The sequence below is a fragment of the Protopterus annectens genome, chromosome 13.part0 (genome assembly GCF_019279795.1).
Source record: "Protopterus annectens isolate FY-2018-M chromosome 13.part0, PAN1.0, whole genome shotgun sequence".
NCBI lineage: Eukaryota > Metazoa > Chordata > Ceratodontiformes > Protopteridae > Protopterus > Protopterus annectens.
Window position 1 is genome coordinate 1,196,269,119 of NC_056747.1, and position 20,897 is coordinate 1,196,290,015.

Below are 20,897 nucleotides of genomic sequence, written 5' to 3' on the forward strand. Positions count from 1 at the left end.
ATATCCTCTGCCTCACAGAAACCTGGCTAAAACCAATAACCAAAGATAATGAAATAACTCCCCCACAGTACAACATCCTTAGACTGGACAGGACCTCCGGGGAAGGTGGCAGGGTAGCTGTACTATACAAGTCTACCCTAACAATAACAATTGACACCCAACAGCCACCCCAGTTTGGCAATGCAGAAATTCTAATCACCAAACTAATAATAAACAAAAATAAATGCAGATACATTGTCTGCATTTATATTCCACCCATCAAGAATGATAATACTCTAGAAAATCTCTTACATTGGCTCGCTTCTAACTATCCCCAGGAAACCATTGTCTTGGGGGACTTTAACATTGATTGGAACACCTGTTCCTTTGAAACTCCCTCCACCCATTTAAACCTCCACGGCTTTACTCAGATCATTGCCACCCTCACCAGATTTAGCAAAAATAGAGTCAAAGATAGTATCCTTGACTGGATAATTATTAACAGCCACCCCCAAAAGTACAAGTCAGGTACATTACCCGATGATCTAAGTGATCACTGCATTACCTATATTATTAGGCTCAAAGGCGACATTCCCAACCAGCCCACCTACAAAACTATAAGAAATGTCAGGAACTTTAACCATGACAACCTCCAAAATGAACTCAAAGCATGTAATTGGAATGTCTTGAAACGACTCCCATTACAAGAAGCAGTTGAGTACTTCAATACCAGATTTCTGGCTATCATTAACCACCATGCTCCTACCCGTACCGTCCATGTAAAAGCCACAGTTGCACCGTGGCTATCTAAAGAAACAAAAAACAAAACTAAACTAAGAAACAACGCCTGGGCCAGGTGGCATGTTACCAAAGCCCCTATGGTCCAAGTAAGATACCGGCAGCTAAGGAACCAGACCAAAAAATCTGTCATTCTAGACAAAAAAAAATCACTACACCCTCCTACAACAAAAATATCATCTAAAACCTCAATAGTTCTGGGCTGGCATTAACAATCTTCTCTACCCAGGCCATTCCACCACTCCTACCCCATCAGCTGCCCTTGATAAATCCCCTGTAGAAATTGCAATCAGCTTCAACTCCTTCTTTACTGAAACTATCCAGTCTCTAGCTACCCATCTCACTCCATCAGACACAAACACCAGCTCTGGCACATCTAGCCCTGATCCACCCAGCACCCAACCCACCTTTACCTTTAAAGCCATACCTACTAACCTGATCCAGACCTTACTCAAAAAGCTAAAATCTACTACACTAGCTGCCGACCACCTCCCAGCTGAATATCTTCAAAATGCAGCTGATGCCATAGCACTTCCCATTTCTATTCTGATCAACAGATCCATCTCAGAAGGATCCATCCCAGCAATATGGAAAATATCACATGTTATAACTCTCCATAAAGGAGGAAGTTCCACAGAATTATCTAACTTTAGACCTATAGCCATTCTTTCACCACTAGCTAAAATCATGGAAAGATGCATACACAAACAAATCATGCACTTTCTTATTCAAAACGGAAAGCTCGCCAACTCTCAGCACGGCTTTAGGCCATTCCACAGTACCACCACGGCTCATCTATCTTTCTCTAATGTCATCAATCTTCACAATAACATCAACAAACTATCTTCAGCACTCTTCCTAGATCTCTCAAAAGCTTTCGAGATGGCAACCATTAGCTACTGCTCAATACCCTACAAACCATCGGTTTAGACCAACACGCAATACAATAGTTTCACTCCTATCTAAACGGTAGACAGCAGGATGTCTTATGGCAGTGCAAGCTATCATCCTAACTTCCTCTAACCCTAGGTGTCCCACAAGTCCATACTAGGTCCCCTTCTTTTCTCTATCTTTATCAATGATCTGCACACCACCTTCCCAGGAGCCACCTACATCCAATATGCAGATGACGGAATGCTAATATGCTCCACCTCCTCTCCTACACAACTTCTAACCCTCACCCAGACCACTTTCAGCACGGTAGAAACATGGCTAGTTAATCGCCGCCTGCTTCTAAATCCTAACAAAACCAAGCTACTACTTTTTTCCCCTAACCATAGAATTTCTCCTCCTTCCTTCAACATCAAATCTAGCAATGACACCATTATCTCCCCTGATGACCATACAAAGCTTCTAGGCATAATAATAGACAACAACCATAAATTTTATAAGCATGTCAATCACACTATTAAGTCCGTCAACAAAAAACGTGGCTCCCTGTGCAGAGCCAAACCTTTCCTCACCCCCTCCCCTAGCTAGAGTAGCTATTGCAAGATCACACCTCCTCTCTACCCTTATGTATGCCTCCCCTGTACTCACCAAACTATCCAAAACCAATCTCAACAAATGATCAGGATGTTACAATCATATAGCCAGATTCGCTACTGGCATGGCTTTTTAGGACCCACCATTGCCAGAACCTCAAAGCACTGGGATGGCTAGAGTATCCTACCCTTCTACAGTTCAACCAGCTTATAGTAGTGCATAAAATACACCATCAACCTGATAACGCCCCTGCCCTCAAAAATATTTTCACCCCTCATAGTGCCCCCAGGCCATTATGCTCAGCTGATAAACTAATGATACTGACCCAAAAATCCAACAACTCTGCAGGCGATGCTATATTTGCCAACTGAACCAGTAAAATCTGGAATCTACTCCCTACTACTGTTAACAAGGAAACCTCACTACCCTATTTAAAAGAGAACTCAAAAAGTACCTCATCTCATTGGCTGTGCTCTTGTTCTAAACCTAACAGCTTCAGTAATACATATCTCGCTACCCAACCTGCTGTTTAGCCGAGTATCTATGCCTCATAGCATCTGAATGTCTAAGCACTGTGAATTATGATATCTGATTGTATTCTATGTTCACATTTTCTGATACGTCTTTGCCAATCAGATGTAAGTCTGCACATTGTGTATATTGATATCTGCCTGTATTCTTTGTCTACATTTTTCTAAACATGTCTGCCTGAGTTTATCACTCAGTGATGTATGTACTGTCTCTTTTTTGGTATGTGGAGCTTTTCTCCCTGGGCCTCCACTGAAAATGGACATATATCCAGTCGGACTATCCAGGTCAACAAATGTAAAAAAAATAAATAAATAAATAATGTTAGCACTGTGTAATACTGTCGCTTCTATTGATGCAGTAAATTTGTTTTGTTGCTCAACAAATGTATTATGGTAGCAGCAGCAGGATTTTTGCCAATAAAACCTTATGTGCAAAAGCAACCAGTGACAGCTGGAAATGACACCCAAACATGAGACCTTCAAGTCTGGAGGTGTCCAGCATACTGCTTGGGAAGAGCAGACTACAACTAGAGTTTATTAAGCACAGAGATTAAAGTTGAAAAGATGTCTATCAACTGAGGTGCTCAGAGATGAAAGGCAAGTCTGATGCTGCAAAAAGCTATGAACTACTGGAACTTGGAAATTAAAACTATGAACCAAAGTAAACCTGATGTAGTTAACAGTGAGATGACAAGAATAAACACTGACATTGTGGGAATTATTGAAATGAAATAAACTGAAATTGATAATTTTACATCAGATAATCACCAGATCTTCTACTGTGAGCAAAAACTTGTAGGTGAAATGGAACAGGTCAACAAATAAAGAGAGAAAGATTCAGAAAAGAGAATAATAAAAAATGGAAAACTTTTTTAAAACAGACACACACACACACACACACACACACCTTCACTTTGATAATGTGCTTATAATTTGCCATAATTTTTGTTACTTCCTCTTTTAAACATGCTTTTCTGAGTTGTGTCCCACATTCCTATGGGAAGCAGGAAGAGTTATGTACTATTTGATATTCAAAATTTATGCTAATTAGATATTCAGATTTTTGTCTGGGTTTTCCTACTTTTCAAGGGCCTTTGCTCATATGTTCAGTGTCTGGAGGTTGAGGGATATGCTAGGGTGTCATACATTTAGAAAAATTTTAAGCAGACAGAAAACTTGGCAGATTTTTGTTGTACTCCCCCCCCCCCCCCCACACACACACACACACACAAAACTGACAGTATTATTTAAGAAGCTCATTTTACATATCACTGCAACAGTATATTTAAAGATCAGATTAACATAACACACTCGCCAGATCAGTGGCAAGAAATGGAAAAAATTAGTTGGTTAGTTGTTTCCTGACCTGGATGTGCCTGACTTTTCTGTAAGTTAATATAATAGCCATAACCAAAAGAAATGCATTTTAGAGTCTACCTCTTCAGATTGTAAAAAAGCCTACCAGGGAAAGGAACATACTAGACATTAAGAACCAGTACACAAGTGTTGCACTCCTGAAAATCAAAGAAACATAAGAAACTAAACAAGGATAAAAAATGTATAATAATAAAACAGCCTACCCTTTCCTAGGGAAGAAGGACTTCCAATTCTTTCAGAATGACCACCTTTGATAAATGTGATAGCAGAGGTACTACAGGGGGTGAACTTTTGGTAAATGTTGATCAAGTGGTTGGTAGGGAAGATACAGGGTTGGAATACAATTGTAATGTTTGTAGTAACAGCAATGGCAGTAATGATTTTAACAATTCTGAGGATTTTCCAATTCTGAGACGATCAGAGAAGTTGGCAAATTGAAGGGGGCAGGTTAGCAACAGTGAGGACAGAGCATGTAATGGGTTACAACCATCCAGAACATTCAGGCCAGGAATTCATAGAGTAAATGAGGGAGAAAAAGAAAAACAGGAGGAGATAATTCATGAAAGTCATAATGGCATTATGTTAATCCACAGAGGGTTTAACATTTTTAATTACAGCCATTTATCTATTACTAGTAATTATTTTTCTTTGTTTGCAAAATGGTTGAAATGTATTCTTTTTGGAAGATGGTTGAAATGTATTCCTAAAAGAAACTTTGATCCAGTAAATACTTTAATTTAGTTTAAACTGTACTTGAGGAGACTCAGTTTAGCAATTTTTTTGGCAATGATGAGACCAGTATAGATGGTTGCATGAACAGCGTGGACTTTAAGAAGAAATGTTTGTTTAACCTGCCATAACACCCTGTTCTCTCAGCCTTTGAAAAGGCATGTGTGGATGATATTTATAGGTTGGTTAGCCAACACAGCAGGAGGCTGGGTTATAATTTAACCAAAGAAGGGGAGGAACGTTTGGATTTTTTGGTGCAAGATAGATCAATACGTGTTATGAAACCAGATAAAGGTGGGGGGTTGTATGTGACTTTTTGATTATATAAGTAGTATGTTTAATATTTTGTATGATTTCAATTTTTATATCCAGGTTTCTAGGAATCGGGTGAATATAGCTTATCAGAACAGCAATCTGATTTTAGAAGAACTTTTGATGGATAACAGAATTAATGCTGAGTTACATAATTTTCTTAAGTTATCTAATCCTGCAATACTCACCATATTTAGTATTCCAAAAGTCCACAAGAATATTGTGACACCTCAGTATAAACTTACTGTCACAGCCCAAGGCTCAAAAACTCACCCACTAGCTATTGTTATAGATAGATTGTTAAAACCGGTTTTTGATATAGAATCCCATTTATTGAAGGGCTCTTGGGATTTCTTGAACAGACTAACATCTAACCTTTGGAAATCCAGTACAGGGTTTTTAACAATTGATTTAGTTGATCTTTTTAATTCCATCCCAATGGAAGAGGGACTGTTTTTTTTTTCAGGATGTATTAAATGATTGTGATTTTTTGACAGTTGACAATATTAGTCTGCTCTTGGATTTCATTGCATTCGTATTGGAGAATACCCAGCCACTGGGGATGCACAAGCCAGTGCATTTCTTTGTGCTGGTCCCAAGCCCGGATAAAAGGTGAGTGTTGCATCAGGAAGGGCATCCTGCGTAAAACTTTGCCAAATTATTCATGCGGACAGCAGTAAATATTTACAGACTGGATCGGTTGAGGCCCGAGTCAACAACGACCGCCCCCAGTACTGTTAGCCAACAGGGTGCTGGCAGAAATTGGACTATTGTTGGCCAAAGGAGGAGAAGAGGTGGAAGGCATGGCTGAAGGCAGGAAGAGAGGAGAAAGGCTAGGACTGTGGTAGTGAGGGTCGGAACTTTGAATGTTGGTAATATGACTGGTATAGGGAAAGAGCTAGCCGATATGATGGACAGAAGGAAGGTTGGTATATTGTGTCTGCAAGAGACCAGATGGAAGGGGAGTAAGGCTAGGTGTATCGGAGGTGGGTTCAAATTGTTTTATCATGGTGTGGATGGGAGGAGAAATGGCGTAGGAGTTATCCTGAAGGAACAGTATGCTAAGAGTGTTTTGGAGGTGAAAAGAGTGTTGGATAGAGTGATGTTTATGAAGCTGGAAGTTGATAGTGTAATGATGAATGTTGTTAGTGCATATGCTCCACAAGTTGGGTGTGCGATGGATGAGAAAGAAACATTTTGAAGTGAGTTGGATGAAGTGGTGATGACTGTACCCAAGAGTGAGAGAGTGATGAAGAGAACAGAGGGGATGAGGAAGTGATGGGTAAGTATGGTGTTAAACAAAGGAATGCAGAAGGTCAGATGGTTGTAGATTTTGTGAAAAGGATGGACATGGCTGTGGTGAATACATATTTTAACAAGAGGGAGGTGCATAGGGTGACATACAAGAGTGGAGGAAGATGGACACAGGTGGATTATATCTTATGTAGGAGGGCCAGTTTGAATGAGATTGGAGACTGTAAAGTGGTGACCGGGGAAAGTGTAGTTAGGCAGCATAGGATGGTGGTTTGTAGGATGACATTGGTGATCAAGAAGAGGAGGAGGAGTGTGAGGGCAGCACCAGGGATCAAATGGTGGAAATTGAAAAAGGGTAATTGTGAGGTGGAGTTCAGGGATGAGTTAAGACAGGCACTGGGTGGCAGTGAAGAGTTACCAACTAGCTGGGTAACTACAGCAGAGCTAGTAAGGGAGATGGCTAGAAAGGTGCTTGGTATGACATCTGGACAGAGGAAGGATGACAAGGAGACATGGTGGTGGAATGAGGAAGTACAGGGGATTATACAGAAAAAGAGATTAGCAAAGAAGAAGTGGGATTGCCAGAGAGATGAAGAAAGTAGACAGGAGTATAAGGAGATGAGGTGCATGGCAAAGAGAGAGGTGGCGAAGGCTAAGGATAAGGAGTATGAAGAGCTGTATGAAAGGTTGGACACTAAGGAGGGAGAAAAGTACCTGTACTGATTGGCTAGACAGAGGGACTGAGCTAGGAAAGATGTGCAGCAGGTAAACATGATAAAGGATAATGAGGGAAACATACTCACAAGCGAGGAGAGTGTGTTGAGCAGATAGGAAGAGTACTTTGAGGGGTTGATGAATGAAGAGAATGAGAGGGAGAGAAGGTTGGATGATGTGGGGATAGTGAATCATGAAGTGCAATGGATTAGTAAGGAGGAAGTAAGGATAGCTATGAAGAGGATGAAGAATGGAAAGGCTGTTGGTCCAGATGACATACCTGTGGAAGCATGAAGGTGTTTAGGTGAAATGACAGTGGAGTTTTTAACCAGATTGTTTAACGAAATCTTGGAAAGTGAGAGGATGCCTGAGGAATGGAGAAAAAGTGTTTTGGTACCAACTTTTAAGAATAAGGGTGATGTGCAGAACTGTAGTAACTACAGAGGGATTAAATTGATCAGTCACAGCATGAAGTTATGGGAAAGAGTAGTGATTAGTGATCAGCAGTATGGTTTCATGCTGTGAAAGAGCACTACAAATGCAATGTTTGCTCTGAGAGTGTTGATGGAGAAATACAGAGAATGTCAAAAGGAGTTGCATTGTGTTTTTGTAGACCTAGAGAAAGCATATGACAGGGTGCCTAGAGAGGAGTTGTGGTATTGTATGAGGAAGTCGGGAGTGTCAGAGAAGTATGTAAGAGTGGTACAGGATATGTACGAGGGTAGTGTGACAGCGGTGAGGTCTGCGGTGGGAATGACGGATGTGTTTAAGGTGGAGGTGGGATTACATCAAGAATCAGCTCTGAGCCCTTTCTTATTTGCAATGGTGATGGACAGGTTGACAGATGAGATCAGACAGGAGTCCCCGTAGACTATGAAGTTTGCAGATGACATTGTGATCTGTAGTGAGAGTAGGGAACAGGTGGAGGAGACCCTGGAGAGATGGAGATATGCTCTAGAGAGAAGAGGAATGAAGGTCAGCAGGACTAAGAGAGAATATATGTGTGTGAATGAGAGGGAGGATAAAGGAATGGTGAGGATGCAAGGAGTAGAGGTGGCGAAGGTGAATGATTTTAAATACTTGGGATCAATAGTTCAGAGTAATGGTGAGTGGGAAAAAGAGGTGAAGAAGAGAGTACAGGCGGGATGGAGTGGCTGGAGAAGAGTGTCAGGAGTGATTTGTGACAGATGAGAACCACTAAGAGTGAAAGGGAAGGTCTACAAGAGGGTAGTGAGACCAGCTATGTTATATGGGTTGGAGATAGTGGCATTGACAAAAAGGCAGGAGTTAGAGCTGGATGTGGCAGAGTTAAAGATGTTAAGATTTGCACTGGGTGTGACAAGGGTGGACAGGATCAGGAATAAGTATATTAGAGGGTCAGCCCAGGTTGGAAGGATTGGAGACAAAGCCAGAGAGGCAAGATTACATTGGTTTGGACATGTGCTGAGGAGGGATGCTGAGTATATTGGGAAAAAGATGCTAAGGATGGAGCTGCCAGGTAACAGGAAAAGAGGAAGGCCTAAGATAAGGTTTATAGATGCGGTGAGAGAGGACATGCAGGTGGTTGGTGTGACAAAGCAAGATGCAGAGGACAGGAAGAAATGGAAACAGATGATCCACTGTGGCAACCCCTAATGGGAAAAGCCGAAAGAAGATGATGAGTATTGGAGAATAATTATATGTGTTCTGAAGGAGAGTTTTAAGCAAAGGAAAGCAGTTGCCATGGGTGCTGTGTGTGCCCCCACATATTAAAATTTGGTTTTGTTGGCTTGGGAAAACCTTGTGTTTTTAATTCTGAGTATTTTAAATTTTGTAAGACATATTTTAGATTTTACTCAATGCAAACATATTGATAACAACTAATGCTTAGGCTAAGGTCTACTAAATTATAATTATCAAATAAAAACACTTTTTATAAGAACATTTTTATTTTATTAAAATATTAGTTAAAAGAAATATTTTATTCATTGAACACTGAATTTCATAGTATTCATTATTTATTATTTGGTGTTGTTTAATATAATATTATTCCTTCTGACCCTTTTTAGGGGTTATAGCACTTTCGATGAATTAACTATTGTTTAAAAGTATGTGAAGTTTCAGGTCATGTATTCTGTGGTACAGAACTTAAATAAAGGTTGATGAATTTATGAATTTTTTATACAGTTTGATTATTACTTTTTTTTTATTTACTTTGAACTATGATGATACCAGTATGAATTATTTAGACATTATTGTAGAACATACTGACAGAGGATTTAAATCTAAGATGTACAGAAAGCTCACCTTCAGCAATTCCTACTTGCATTATAATAGTTGTCATACCTTCTCTTGCAAAAGAAATTTTGTCAAGGGATAGGGTATCAGGATGGTGAGAGTGATATTGACAAAAGATGATTTTCTGAGTGCAACGATGAAGTTACAGAACATGTTTATTGAAAGAGGATAACCAAAACCAATGGTAGAGGATATCATGGATGAGGTTTTAGAGAAATGGGGCACCCAGTGCAAACCATTGCTTGGGACTGGCCTTAAAGGTAAGGAGGACTGGGCTGACCAAGTCCAAAAAGTAACTGTGAAATATGAAAGAGCCTGTTTGTGTTGTAGAATATAGTAAACATTCACGAGTCATCAAGAATATCATTAGGCAGAACTGGGAGACTTTGAAAGGGAAGAGAAGATTTTTAAAATATTAGGAGATGACCCATTGTTTATATACTAGACTTCATCCAACCTTAAGAAATTACTTGAGAAGCTTAAGACAGGTTTTAAAAGGCAGAACACAATTAAGGAACCATTAAATGTGGATCATGTAATCAGTGTTCATATATTTTGGAAGCCATGTTTGTTAAATTAAATAACATATTAGACTCTATTGATGGGTAAAAGGGGGGAACTATTCTTTTGCTGGTGTGGTTTCAGTTGGCCAAATGCTCAGGATGTTCATGCTTTTATGTTGGTGAAACAGAGGCATTTTACACTGTTTATTGCACTTTAAGTTACTAATTGTTGCAAATTGTTTCTGTAGGCTACACACTAAAGTGCGCTAGCCGATTTACAGCATTTATAGCATTTACTGTCTGTTTCTTACCAGTGACCAACTCAGCACAGGATCCTCGTGGTGGCCTGCAGAGTGATCAGTGACTTTCTATAGAGTATTTTTTTTTGGCTTTCCCACTGTTATTAAGCTAAGCGACTGCATTTCGCCTGTTTACTGCTACTTTAAGTGATTTCTGCATTTTACACTTTTTTTTTTTATTGCAAGTTACTAATTATTTTTGCAAATTGTTTGTAGGGGCTACACACTACATTTATAGCATTTACTGTCTGCTTTTTTTTCCTTGTCTCTGTAATAAAACAAAAAATCTCTTGTTTACTGAACTAGAGTAGTCCAGTTTCAGAGTTGCTGATCCCTGGGCTTTGTTTTAGTTCCTGTTACTGATCCATTGCCTTATTAGGGAGGAGGGAGTTTCTTTGCTTACCAGTGGGAGTGGGAAGCACTGAGCAGCCTTTCTGTCCGATTTGGTGAAGTTTCAGCCAGAAACTAGTAGTCCATCAGCCCTCTGCTATAAACTTTTCCAGCTTGTACCAACTCAGCACAGATCCTCGTGGTGGCCTGCAGAGTGATCCAAGCAGCAGAGAGCTAAAAGAGTGACTTTCTACCAGATATAAGTATTTTTGTGGCTTTCCCACTGTTATTTAAGCTAGCGACTGCATTTACGCCTGTTTTACTGCTACTTTAAGTGATTTCTGCATTTTACACTGTTTATTGCACTTTAAGTTACTAATTGTTGCAAATTGTTTCTGTAGGCTACACACTAAAGTAGCATTTACTGTCTGTTTTTCCTTGTCTCTGTAATAAAACAAAAAAAAATCTCTTGTTTTCCTGCCTTACTGAACTAGAGTAGTCCAGTTTCAGAGTTGCTGATCCCTGGGCTTTGTTTTGTTGTTCCTGTTACTGATTCATTGCCTTAGGGAGGAGGGAAGTTTCTTTGCTTACCAGGGAAGCACTGAGCAGCCTTTCTGTCCGATTTGGTGAAGTTTCAGCCAGAAACTAGTAGTCCATTGCAGCCCCTGCTATAAAACCCAGCTTGTACCAACTCAGCACAGATCCTCGTGGTGGTGCAGGGTGATCCATCAAGCAGAGAGAGAAAAAAGTGACTTTTTACCAGATATAAGTATTTTTTGTGGCTTTCCCACTGTTATTTAAGCTAGCAACTGCATTGCCTGTTTTATTGCTACTTTAAGTGATTTCTGCATTTTACACTGTTTATTGCACTTTAAGTTACTAATTGTTGCAAATTGTTTCTGTAGGCTACACACTAAAGTGCACTAGCCGATTTACAGCAATTACTGTCTGTTTTTTCCTTGTCTCTGTAATAAAACAAAAAAAAATCTCTTGTTTGAACTAGAGTAGTCCAGTTTCAGAGTTGCTGATCCTGGGCTTTGTTCCTGTTACTGATCCATTGCCTTATTAGGAAGGAGGGAAGTTTCTTTGCTTACCAGTGGGAGTGGGAAGCACTGCCTTTTGTCTGATTTGGTGAAGTTTCAGCCAGAAACTAGTAGTCCCCAATTCCTAGCTCCCTTCAGCCCCTGCTATAAATTAAACAAGGTTAAAGTATTTGGGCCATCTAAATTCCACTCTTCCAATTTTCCCTTAAAACTACCTTCCTCGAGCTGTACTGCTGATCTAACCAGCATATCCTATAACTGAAAAGTTCATCTCTACTTGATTCCCAAGTAGACTATTCTCTATCTGTAAAGCCTAGCACTTACTCCTACAGTACTTGCACCTTGATAAAGCTCTTATTATTATAGATATACCCCCAGCCTAAAACCCACTTCCCCCCGAGTCCTTTCAAAGTCTCTTTACCTACTACTTCTAGTATGTCGAGGCATCAGTTGCTACTGTCCTCTCCAGCTCAACTGGTGAACCTGGGAATATTGAGGCAATGTTACAACTGTCCTCTCCTTCTCCCACAAAACACAAATACAGAGATGCAACTATACGGCCAAACTGGAGGCTGAGCTCTCAACATAGGACTGGCAAGACCAGACAGGAGGAGGAGGTAACCACACACAATACATACCCAGTCACACATGGTACCATCACAACTTCAAATCATACACATACTCACACAAAGACATACTCGGAGGCTCTGATCAAAATTTACCAAAACAGCAGAGGCCACCAAAGCAGACACCCAAACAACTACCACAACACATGCAACACATAGACCACACAGTCAGAGTGTCAAACAGTCACAGCCCTTAAGGCCAAACAAAATGCCAGACACACTTGTCATTGGTGATTCCATAGTCAGACACACCCAGACTGAGTAAAGAGAAGGTCACAGTAAGCTGCCTGTCAGCTCAGGTCTCTCAACAGCAGGTACAAGTACGACTCAGTCATTGTCCATGCTGGTGTCAACGACCGACTACATGAAAAGGGACATCGAGGAGCTCTCTGATTATGTAGCCCAGGCAGGTATGACCCTGACCTTGAGCAGTATCCTACCTTCACCTAGAATGATGCCACAATACAGTGATAAGATGATCAGCTTTAATAATTGGCTTAAATTCTGGTGTCATTCAAAGGGGATCAATGTCTGTCTGCCTGGGATGACATGCTGGACAAGCCACGGCTTGCACCTGTCACCCCTGGGCTTCCGGATATTGATAGTGCCTTTTAGGCAAGGCTCAAATTCTAAACCTACCACCCTAGAACACCAAAGGGAAAAAAACTAAGGGTAATGCTGCTCAATGCCAGAAGTCTCAATCTCAAGATGCGAGGCCCTTCTCAATATGGAGAACATCGATGTCTGTGCTGTGACAGAAACCTGGTTCAAGGCTCCTGAGAGCACCCCAGCACTAACAGGTTTCACCTCATATCATGCCGGACAACACCAAGAGGAGGGGTGTCCATATTCATAAAGGACACCATGATGCATCGGAGACCATCCAGGTGCAATTAACCATAGGCAAGACTGCTCTGCAATTTGTAGCATGTTACAGGCCACCCTCTCAAACTCAGGAACCTCACATGGCCTTCCTGAAAACATTGAGGGATAAATGTATCTCCAAACACCATCATACTAGGTGACTTTAACTACCCTAATATAGACTGGGAACACTATCAAGCCCGAACACTCTAACCCAAAGATTCCTGGAGTTCATAAACTCAAATGCCATGGAACAACTAGTCACCATCCCCACAAGAGGAGAAAACATACTTGATCTCATCATCACGAACATGGGATCAAAATGTTCAACATCACTGGTGAGATCAGATCATAATCGCTGGACATCTCGCTTGGAGGTCCTCATCCGCCCACCTGAAACAAAAAGACCACAGTGAAAACTTCTCAAAAGCCGATTTCACACTTTAAAAACTAGTGTGGGTCTCCTTTAAGGCCCCTGAGCCAGTGGTAAACATTACTCAAACCGCTGAATCACTTACAAATGCCTTCTACCAGCACCTACAGGACTGCATGGATCAGGCAATCCCAAACAAAACTAAGACTCTCTGTACCAAAGGCAGTCTGGTGGACCCCAGCCATAAACAAGCTCTACAACAAGGAGGGAAGCTACTACAAAGATAGAGCAAAATCCTTGAAAGGTAAGACACCTTTGATCATTATAAGTAAAAACTAAGAGCTCTCATAAAATCATCCAAGGCAAATTTTGAGAGAAAAACTCTAAAGAGAATCATAAGGCCTTCTTTAGCTATGTTAGAAACCTAGGAAACTCCCAGATATGCTCAGAATTAGTTCAAATGTGAAAAATTATGTGTGAAAATTACTGAACCTACACACATTGCCAACATACTGGCTGACAGGTTCAGTGCAAACTTCTCCCCTCCCCAAAGGGAGATATCTATTCCAGAGGATTGTAGCCCCCAAACATCTCCAAGGTGAGAACTGCCCTCACTAAGGCAAAAACACAGCATCCATGGACCGGATGTGTCCCCCGCTGTGTGCTTCATGAACTCAATGAGGAATTAAACCCACAGTTAGGACAGCTGTTTAATCTTAGCCTCACCTCAGGAGTGGTCCCGGCGGTGCCTCCACAGACCCTAGCTTGACAAGCCTTATCTGCAAAGCCATGGAGAGGATCATAAAACTTGCAGACTTTGGATCCAACTCAGTTTGGCTTTGTCAAAGGCAGATCCTGCCTCTTAAACTTGGTTGACTTTTTGAGACAGTCACCAAGGCCATTGATGAGGGAAAGGCAGTCCATACAGCCTGAATGTAAAATCACATCACAAGATGGGTTGCTGGCTGGGCTAGTGACAGACAGGGTCAGGAGAGGAGTTGCTGGAGCCATGTCAGACTCAAAGCCTGTCACAAGGTGTCCCACAGGGCTCAGTCCTGGGTCCACATCTACTTTTCTGAAGTACAAGCAAACACAGGAGGGTTATGGCTGACAAAGTTTGCAGATGACTGCAACACATCTGACACAGATATCCTCCAAGAAGGGCCTCACAAAATGGAACTGGTGCCAGAGCCATGGCCTGAAGTTAAACGCCAAAAATGCATAGTCATACCCTTTGGGAAAACAAGGCTACCCCTAGCTACCATATAGGTGGCAATCCACTGAGCACAGAAAAAGTCATCAGAGATCTGGGGACCCAGGTTGACAGTAGCCTTTGACACTCATGTTGCTAAAGTAGTTAGGAAAACCTTCTATATCACCCACCTGATCATGAAGGGATTCACATCTAGATCAAGGAGGTCATCGCTGTACTCATCACTTATTAGACCTATGATTGAGTACAATGCCAATGTATCTGACCAGACACCTGCTGCAGCTTGAAAGGCCCCAAAAGTTCCTCACCAAAAGGATAAAGGGTCTCAAAAATATGTCTTATGCTGCCCGACTGAAAGAACTCCAGCTCTATTCAGTCTCATACCGCTTGCTCAGAGGTGACCTGTGCCTGACATATAAGGCCATGTCAAACCCAGATTTGATGAATATGCTTCACCTCAAAAATCTAGATCCCTCAGAACCACAAGGGCGGAGACTTAAACCTTGACACGGTTATAAATAGAACGTGCTGGAGGGACAGATTCATCACCCAGAGACTCCCTATGCTGTGGAACAAAATCCCGGTACATGTGAGGCAGAGCACCTCTCTGGTCTTGTTCAAGAGGAATCTTGACCAATGGATGGGAGATTGCAGATATACCCCAGGGATTACTTCAGCGTCACTGCTTGACAGAGGCACAGCAAAATGATAGGCATAGTTTTTATTCAAACTAAAGGGGTGGCGAAAGCCACATAACTATGGGCTAGGCTTATAAATGCCCTTGGGCAGATAGCCTAGTATGAACCTATGAACCTATGAACCTATAAGAAGATCTATAAATATAATTATGACATCAGCACAAAGAATTTTAAGAATGTTTTGGCCAAACATGCATATCCATGTAAGAATTACAAGAAATTTTGTTTTGGATGTGATGGAGTGGAATCCTTGGGGTGGCAAATGGGAAAAGTTATTGGAATATAGGGAGATTATTTGGCAATTAAGACTAAATGCTGCAACATCCCCAGGACTCAATGCAAACATATTGATACAACTAATGCTTAGGCTAAGGTCTACTAAATTATAATTATCAAATAAAAACACTTTTTATAAGAACATTTTTATTTTATTAAAATATTAGTTAAAAGAAATATTTTATTCATTGAACACTGAATTTCATAGTATTCATTATTTATTATTTGGTGTTGTTTAATATAATATTATTCCTTCTGACCCTTTTTAGGGGTTATAGCACTTTTGATGAATTAACTCTTGTTTAAAAGTATGTGAAGTTTCAGGTCATGTATTCTGAAGAAGTCTCATCTATGAGATGAAAGTGCTCAGTCTGTTTTGTTTTAATTTAATAAAGCAGGAAATATCATGTAGATAATTTGTTTAGTTTCATTCTTTGCACTGATATTCTTTGGTTATTAACATACTAGACATTGTTTGTGTTCCTACAGAAATTATTGTTATTTTATAGGTTCATAGGTTCATAGGTTCATACTAGGCTATCTGCCCTAGGGCATTTATAAACCTAGCCAGAGTGTGTTTGGCTTTCACCACCCATTTTAAATTAATTTTGCTATGCCCTTTTTCGAGGTTAGTATACTGTGCCTCTGTCTAACAGTGACACAGAAGTGATACCCGGGGTAAACCTACGATCTCCCATCCACTCATCAAGATTCCTCTTGAAGAGAGTCAATGAGGGACTCTGCCTAACCTGGACTGGGATTTTATTCCAGAGTGAAGGGAATCTCTGGGTTATGAATCTGTCCCTCCAGCATGTCCTATTTATTTCAGTGCTGAGGTTCAAGTCTCGAGCACGTAGCTCGATGGGATTTGGATTTTCTGAGGTGCAGCATGTCCATTAATTCCAGGTTGGACATGGCTTTATACGTTAGGCACAGATCGCCTCTGAGCAAGCGGTATGCCACTGAGTAGAGCTGGAGTTTCTTTAACCGGGCAGCATATGGCATCTGTTTGAGCCCTATGATCCTCTTGTTGAGGTACTTTTGGGGTCTTTCCAGTTGCTGCAGGTGTCTGGTAAGGTACATCCCAAAAGGGGCATTGTACTCAATTATGGGCCTGATGAGGGATGAGTAAAGAGGCACGATGACCTCCCCTGATCTAGATGTGAATACCTTCATGATTAGGTGGGCTATATAAAATGTTTTTCTAACCACTTTGGCCACGTGGTTGTCAAATGAGAGATTGCTATCAACTTGGGTCCCCAGGTCCCTAATTACTTCTTCTGTACTTAATGGATTACCACCTATGTGGTAATTTGTGGCACTTTGTGTTTGCCAAAGAGGATGACTATACACTTTTTGACGTTTATCTTGAGGCCATGGCTCTGGCACCAGTTGTCTGTTTCTATGAGGCCCTTTTGGAGGATGCTTGTGTCAGCTGGAGAGTCGATTATGGCGCCCAGTTTGCAGTCATCTGCGAACTTAGTCAGCCACAGTCCTTCCGTGTTGGCCTGTACCTCCGAGAAATATATACCGAACAAGAGAGGTCCCAGGACTGAGCCTTGGGGGATGCCACTTGTAACTGGTTTGGAGTCTGACATGGCTCCAGCAATTCTAACCATGTGGGTTCTGTCCTTGAGCCAGTTTGCAATCCATCTAGTGACATAGGGGTTTATATTTAAGCTGGTGAGCTTATCTATAATGCCCGAGTGGGTATTGTATCGAAGGCTTTACGAGGTCCAGGTAGGCTGTGTGGCCCACCTTCCCGTTGTCAATGGCCTTGGTGACTGTTTCAAAGAAATCAACCAGGTTTAACAGGCAGGATCTGCCCTTAACAAAGCTGAACTGGGTAGGATCCAGTGTCTGTAGGTCCCCAATATCTTTATTTATAAGGTCCATGATGATCCTTTCCATAGCTTTGCAGACCAAGCCAGTCAGGCTTATGGGGTGATAGTTTCCAGGATCCGTTGAGGCACCACCTTTGTGGAGAGGGACCACTGTTGCTGTACGCCAGTCTTTGGGTACATATCCTGTAGTAAGGCTGAGATTGAACAGTAGTTTTATGTTTGGGTTTAGCTCTTCTTGAGTTCATGTTGGACGCAGCCCGGGACACCTTCTGGTCCCATTGATGCTGTGTTTTTTGCTTTGGAGAGGGCAGCTCTTACCTGAGCATCTGAGATGTCAGGGGGGTAGCACTCTGCTGGGATAAATATTTGCCCTTTTGGTGGGGAGGGGGGGGAGAAGTTTGCGCTGAACCTGTCAGCTAGGATGTTGGCAATGTCTGTGGGTTTGGTGTATTTTTTGTCATTTTGGACTAATTCTGAGCATATCTGGGAATTCTCACCCAGGTTCCTAACATAACTAAAGAAAGCCTTGTGATTATCCTTAGTGTTCTATGCAATTTTTCTCACAAAGCTGGCCTTAGACGATTTTATGAGTGCCCGTAGTTTTTTGCTAATACTGATCAGAGATGCCTTCCCTTTTTTGGATTTTGCTCTATCATGTAGTAGCTTCCTCCTTCTATTGTATAGTTTGTTTATGGCTGGGGTCCACCAGACAGGACGTCTGCCTTTGGAGGATTGGGTCTTGGTTTTATTTGGGATTGCATGATTCATGCATTCCTGAAGGTGTTCATAGAATGCATTTATAAAGGATTCTGCGGTCTGGGCCATATTTTTCACAGGCCCGGGGGCTTTGAAGGATTCCACCTCGGTTTTGAGGAGTGTGAAATTTGCTTTAGAGAAGTCAAGATGTCAAGTTTTACCACAGTTGATGTGGAATGATCAAGGGGTTATAAAAGTTGATTTCTTGTTAGATATTTCTACCAAACTGAAATCTAAACCAGTGCACAGAATAGGGTTATAAAGGTTTTGTATGTTTTATTGTTTTATGTCTTCTAGCAACTACAAACATCTGAAGGCTATGTATTTTTCACAAGGAGATGTTAAATGCTACAATGGGGGGGGGGTTAGCTTGGGAATTTAAGTCAGGTGACAAAAAGTGATGTCATCCAAGCTAACCCAGCAGTAATATTTGATGTTAATTTAAGAACTCTCTCAGAGAGAGACTGTGCATTTTGTACTTTGTCTTGGACCTAGCAAGAACATCCACTCATCATCACCATCTGCACTTGCCTTGCTTACAATTTAGGGCATCGGATCTTGTTTAGCCTTCCTCGTGTGTGTGTGTGTGTGTGTGTGTGTGTGTGTGTGTGTGTGTGTGTGTGTGTGTGTGTGTGTGTTTGTATAAAAATCAAATCTCAAAGTGTGTGTGTGTCAGCTACTTGGGCAGTGACAGGAAGCACTGGTTGGACAGAGAGGGTGCTGGTGGAGGTTTTGGCATGGCCACTCAGCTTAGATCTCAACCCTATAGCTTTGCCAGTGGGGAGTCTTACTGGGGATCTGGAGAAAGAGGGAGAAACCATCCCCAGACTGACTGCGATCCCTGTGTGTTCTTAAGGGAAATTTCACTTTATTGTGTGTGTACTTGTCATCCTCCCATTGTTTACATCCCCCACTGTTGCCAGTGGTGAGGATTGAGGCTCCTTGATTACTGGGCCAGTGTTGGGGCATCACATATTAATTGGTGGACAGTGGTGGGATATCCACATCACATATTAATTGGTTGACAGTGGTGAGATAGCTACATGACATATTAATTGGCTTGTAGTGGTGTGGATATTGAATTCTTATAGCCTGTGTACAGTGGTCACTGAAGGTGTTTGTACTCTCAATCAGCAATACAGTGAACATTCAGAGTTTCACATCACAATTGTTTTATTTTTTTGTTAGCTTAGTTAGTCAGGGAGGGCAGGCAAGCATGTGAGCAGAAGAGTATGGCAAGATGACAAAGAGCCAGTTGGCTGAGATGTGCCAGGCTAAAGGACTGGTGCATGCCAAACTGACTAAGGCAGAAATGATTGTAGCTTTGGGCACAGCTGCATCGCAGACCAGTGATCAGGAGGACAATAGGCCGGTCTTGGAGATCTACAACTCTCAGAAAATGGACAACTCAACCTTTCCACAGAGGACTTAAAAATCCATCTGGAGTTAAAAAGACTTGAGCTGGAAGCCAAGCTTTTGGAAACAGAAGCAGCAGAGAGACTGAGCTGTCTGAAGGCTGATGAAAATGAAAAACTGTGACATCTAGAGGTGGAGGAGAAGGAGAGGCAGAGGCAACATGAAAAGGAGATGCTGACTCTTCGCCAGAGTCATGGATGTAATGGGGAAGGGAGTAACTGAACCCCAGAAGCAACAAAGGTCAGTAAATTTCTTCCAGAATTTACAGAGGGGGATAATTTTGATAGTTCTATTCATATGTTTGAGAGGGTATGTAAACAGTATAATGTTGACCAAGGGCTCTGGGTACAGTTCCTGACCCCCTTGCTCCATGGTAAAGCTGTAACTGCTATTTCTAAATTGTCTGATACTGATTGCTTAAATTATAATATTGTAAAAAACTGTCTTTTAGAATGCTTTAAGTTAACACCTGTAGTTTACAGGAAAAATTTCATAGGTGGGTGAGTGGATATCAGGTCACCCCTTTCGAAGGGCTGGCAGACCTTTTGGTAAGGGAACAAGCCCTTAGCACTTTGCCTGAGGACATGAGAATCTGGTTAGCTGATAGACAATGCAATACTACAGATGAGTTGGGGAAGAAGGGAGACCTATACCTAGCAAGCAGAGCATCACTTCACAGGAAAGGGACACCCAATGCTGCTCATGGGTCTAAGGGACCCCATGGTGGGCAACCCAGACTGCCCCAACAGAGCCTGCCAGTAGCAGGGGAAGCCACTAGTCCAGCTACACATCCAGGACCAAGGGTTAAATGTTTTAACTGCAACCAGTTGGGCCATGTAGCATATAGATGTCTATGGAGGCAAGGTGGGGAACAAAAGGTGGGAGGGCCAGTAAGTGGGAATGACAAAATGCCAGCAGTAAGGTGTCTCAAGACAGCAAGGCTACCAAACTACCACAAGAGGTTATATCCTATCTTAGTGGATGGGAATGAGGCCACTGATAAGAGAGACACAGACTCTGACCTAACCATTGTGAAGCCTGCAATAGTTACAGAGGAGCACAACTTGCCTGGGCAGTCTACTCCAGTCAGAGCTTTAGGAGGGACCCCATTCCAAATACCTTTGGCTAGGGTTCACCTTGACTGGGAGGGTGGAAAAGGAAGCAAGCAAGTAGGTGTGTTTGAGTATATCCCTGCAGATGT